Source organism: Oratosquilla oratoria, chromosome 30 (assembly GCF_046742065.1).
Source record: "Oratosquilla oratoria isolate Oo_2021 chromosome 30, ASM4674206v1, whole genome shotgun sequence".
NCBI lineage: Eukaryota > Metazoa > Arthropoda > Malacostraca > Stomatopoda > Squillidae > Oratosquilla > Oratosquilla oratoria.
In genome coordinates, this window is record NC_134806.1 from 51,528,089 (window position 1) to 51,533,632 (window position 5,544).

Genomic DNA, 5,544 nt, shown 5'->3' on the forward strand with positions numbered 1-5,544 from the left:
TACTTTGTGATAGGTTGAACATTATATGACGTCATTTTAAACCCCCATAAACACCAAAAGGAGCACACTTGCTGCTCAACCTAAATATTGCGTCAAGATGACGTAATGACTGCATATCAATGAATATATCTGTCTAGTTATCAATATGTATTGCATACATTTTACCATGAAATTTTTAATTTAGAGAAAATTACCCAATTTGTGAAGGAAACTTGTTTATATAATAAAAAGTACCAATATACACTACCGATTATGACGTCAATCCTTGCAGTAGTGGAAGTATAGAAAATCAGGTTAACCTATTTAAATCTTAATAAATCACGTATTTCATGTCAAATGTTCGGTAATAATGTTGTGGATGAACAATTTGCGTACAAAACATTTATTTACCTAAGTTAAAAATAGCATTGACTTTCACCTTCAGATGGCATTTTAGTGTAGTCATCGTGACGACTAAATCTCCTCTTAAAATTACGGGACATCCAAAGTTGATTTTACAGTATAATTTTTGACAGAAGCGGCCTTGCTATAGATGTGCTGTGTCTTGCGACACTGCTTCTGACCCAGGACAGTGGACAAGATGCAGGGATGACCCGTCATTCAGGAGATGCCAAGATAAGAGGGTAGAGGGGGGTGGAGTATGTAGGAGATGGATTGGCTGGGAGTAGTTTCTATGCCTTTATCTTTTGGCTACCTCCCGTGTAAGGGAAAAAAGCCTTTGGTATATGTACGTACGCACGTATGTATGTAATTTTTTACATTAATGTCATTCTACGTTACTTCTGTTACATGTTAAATACAAGTTTCTAAAAAAAACAATAAATCATTGTGTTTTGTTGTAGGCCTCTTCCTAGTAATTATAACTTGTTGATAATTTTAATAATCCGGAGGTGGGAGATATTTCAGATCTGTACGCTTTAGCGTTCGTACGAAATACTTGTAGATTAAGAGTTCCCGCCAGGAGAAATATCATATATATAACATGCAAACGTAGATACATATGCACAAAATTATACAAATAAACTATGCGAGGGTTCTACAGATTTTAAAACAAAAATAAAGTCTTTAGATATGACAACTAAAGATGTATACACGAGCACACACACACACACACACACACACACACACACACATATATATATATATATATATATATATATATATATATATATATATATACATATATATATATATATATTCTATTAAAATCACCGAATACTCTGCACTGATGATCTTAAGACTTTCTATTCTCCTGAGTATTTATCAGAGACTACTCTTGTAATGGAAGTTATATTTGAAGTTTATATCTTCAAATAGTGACTAGTGGTTGTGTTGTGTTTTTATAATTGTAAACATCTAGCTAGCGCTATACAGTTACAGGTATAAGATAGTGCAGTATTCTAGTAATTTAGGATCAAAACAGTCCTACTCCAAAGGTAAGAGTAATAGTATAAGGTAAGCTTCGTGTATTTAGTTTATTTAGTGACCGCTTTTGTTTCTTTTGTTGTTTTATATTTTCTCTTTGCCGTTTGTATTGCCGAAGGAGGAGCGAAATGGCTTGTGAAGGTTGTGTGAACCTGGAGGACCGTCTCAGGAAGTGTGAGGAGGAGATTCGTCTTCTCAAGATTGCGCTCTGTGAGAAGAGTGAATCTTCCCCGCCGCCCAAAGAATTTTCCACCTCTTCAACTTCTGACACTACCGTGAGCGAGTGGCGCTCCGTGGGGTCCCGTTTGTCGAGCCCGCGTTCGGTAAGCGGGTCCCCCTGTGGAACAACCACTGGCTCTAGTCAATCGTTTTGCTCTGCTGGAGGATGAGGTGGCTGAAAATTAGGAGTTTTTGGTGGTGGGGGGACTCCATAGTGCGAGGCTATGACGACATCCTGCACCGGAAGACTAAACGACGTTGCAAGTTTGTACATTGTCACGTATACCAATGTCACGTGGTCAATCGTCGGCCAGCACTCAGTCCCCCACCCCCTTCCGGCCACCTGTCAGCTGTGTAGTTTGACACACAGGGTCAGGGGCATTCTTTTCTTAAGGCCTTGCGCTCAGGTCAAAGTAGCCGTGGCCGTTAGTCATTTTTGCCAAGTTGTATTATTTTATTACTTTGTGGTTATATTTCTTTCTTTGTATTTTACAATTTTTGTTTTATAATGTAACCATTTTTTTCATGCAACTGGTCCTTTTTTAATCTCAGATACCATTTGTCAAGACGTACGCTGCGTCGTGCGGATGTATTTGTGTTTTTTATGATGTTCGTATGGCAACAGTTATCAATTGTCGGCCGGAAATGTGTGCTTCGCTTAATGTCAAGTTGCCACCTTTTTAGTTTTTCCTTCTTGTAACCCTTTCTATTATGTTGTGATGAGTATTAAGGTTTTTATTTTTATTTTTATTTATTTATCATTATCTTTTTTTTTTACGTGCATTTCTTGTGTGTGTAATTTTAAGTTTTGTAACTGGGTTAGGCTTCTTAGCTACCAGTTGAAGTGGGATAGGAAAACACTTCTTATTGACCTTTCGGCCTCTGGCTCCAGTGACCATCAGGTCAATTGGCGAGCCTATATAGGGAGAGTCGACCCGTTTCTCGAGGCTCTTTTTCCATCTTCCTTCCCCGGAGAGGAAGCTGCCGCCTTCTGTAAGTTTAAGGTAAACCCCTTTGTTTTAAGTGTTGCTCTAGTTAACCTTTTTGTTGTATTACAGTGCTACGCGTGGTGACCAGACTTTTAGCTTAAACTTAGGAGTTGTTTTAGCAATAAGTAAATGCACGGAGTCTTTCAATCCGCTTTGTAAGTTTTCATATTTGTATTTTCCTTTTACTGTACCATTGATTTGCATATTTTCATCTTTCATAATTCCGTTTCCTTTGTTTAAATAGGCAAAATTGTTAACTTATAGTTTATTGTTAAAAAAGAATTAGATAAAGTGTATAAATGTTCCATTTTAATTTTTCTGTCACCGTACTACACCGGACCTGGCAAAAATCCTAATTATTTCTGAAGTAGTACGTCTGTTACGACCTTGGCCGTAGATAAATCAATCTCTCTTTTAATACGCCAAGGTCATATCATTGACAATGTCAACCAGGCCTTGGGGTCGTTGATTGTACCCAGACCATTAGGGAGCAAAGGCGGACGAACATGGTTACGATTGTTCATACGGGAAGTAACAATGTGGGTAGGGTGAGATCAGAGGAACTTGTTCGGAATTACAAGGTCCTTGTTCAGGAGATAAAGGAGCGTGGGAGCCGTCATGTAGTCTGTGGGGTCCTTCCGAGGATCTACGCTGGCACGTGTTGGAACAGCAGAGCCATAGGGATCAATGGACTGTGCACGCAACTGGGATACCACTTTCTTGATCCTTGGTGTATCTTTTCCAGGCGTCATGACCTTTATGCTTCTGATGGGATCCACCTTACTCCCAGAGGCAAAGATGTTCTTACAAACCTCATTGTGGGAATTTGTAATTAACTGGTTCTTTTTTTGGGGTAGGAACCCAAAGGGAAGGGGACATAGTGTATTGGGAAAAACAGTAGGGTATAGTAATAATGTAGAACAATATGTCAGTGTAGGACAAAATATCATTTTAGGATATAATGTCGGTCGAGGACGAAATATTACACTAGGATGTAATGTTAAAGGACAAAATATCACGATGGGATATATTAATAGTGGAGGACAAAATATCACGATGGGACATAATGATAGGGGAGGAAAAATATCACGATGGTATACAATGATAGGAGAGGACAAAATATCACGGTAGGATATAATGTCAGTGGAGGACAGAATACCATTTTAGGAAGGAATACCGGACAGAATGTCAGCGAACGACGGGTGGCCGGTGTGGAATGCGATGACGTAGTGGGGCAAAGCGTACACAAGAGATCAAACAAATGGAAAAAAAAAAATGAATGTAGGTGTAATATATAGGCCAAAAACATTATCATTAGCAGACGACAAACTGTTGTTTCAAGAACTGTCTAGTTTCTGCAACCGAGACTTATTGATAATGGGTGATTTCAATTTTACTGACATTGATTGGATGACCCTTGAACATGGCCATATAAGGAGTCGCTTGATAGATTTTCTCTGTGACAATTACTTAGTTTAGCACGTAAAAGACATGGAAACTTACTCGATCTATTGACCACTAGCCGTGAAAGCACAATAGCCGATGTAGAGGTTGGTGAAACTATTGCAAATAGCGACCGCAACTTAGATTCAAACTGCTAAAAAAAAAAAAAAAAAAAAATAGATACATGTGCATCTAAAATACCCGATTTTAGTAAAGATCAGTTCATAGGACTACATCAGGAGCTTCAGCTTACAGATTGGGAGGCAATTTTAAGCGAAAGACCTGTACATAAGAACATAAGAATGAAGGAGACTCCAAGAGACCATAAGGCCTACACTTGGCGGATCCGCATCCATCACCACCTGTCACCCCATCCATAAAGTTGTCGGGGATGACAGGTGGGAATGGATACGGAGCTGCCTAGTGTAGGCCTTATGGTCTCTTGCACTCTCCTTCATTCTTATGTTCTTATGTTCTTATGTACAGGTCTTTCGCTTAAAATTGCTGTGGGAAATATTTCAAAATACGCTTACTAAGATGATTCATACATCCCGTTTAAAGACAGACGCCCCCCAAATCAGGCTCGCCCAAAATGGCTCGACAAAGAAACTGAAAAAAGTATTGCTAAAAAGAGACAGGCTTATAAGAAATACAAGTGCTCGGGTGCACCTAATGACTATCAAAGTTATGTAATAATACAGATATTTAAAAAATACAATAAAAAAGCGAAAACGACAATACGAAATGAATATCGCTGATAAATCCAAAGAGAATCCCAAAGAATTCTACAGTTACATTAGAGATAAAAAGGTTATTAGGAATCACATTGGCCCACTATTATCTGCTGACGGTCAACTTGAGTATTCAAATGAAGGAATGTGTAATATTTTAAACAACTATTTTAGCTCAGTATTCGTAAACGAAACACCTCAAAGTGAACTCCAAACTGAAATCTGTGAAAAATCTAGGGTAAACTTACTCACTACGGTAAATATAACAAAAGAAAAAAATAAAAGGTGTATAGAGAAACTCAAAGTTAATAAAACACCAGGGCCTGACGGTTGGCATCCAAGAATCTTAAAGGAAATGAAAAATGAGATTGTTGTTCCATTAGAAATTATTTTAAAAAAATCCATCATATCCGGAGATGTCCCAAGAGAATGGAAGCTAGCTAACGTCACTCCAATATTCAAAAAAGGTGACAAAAAGAAACCAAATAACTACAGGCCTATAAGCTTGACTTCAATCGTAGGAAAAATTATGAAAACTATCATCAGAGATGCTATCGAACATCATTTAGAAAGTAACTATTTGATAAATGATAGCCAGCATGGATTCAGACGGAAACGTTCTTGCCTGACTAATTAACTCAAATTCTACAACACAGTCATCTCGAGTTATGACAAAAGAAACAATATAGATTTAATATATTTAGACTTTGCAAAAGCTTTTGATACTGTCCCACACG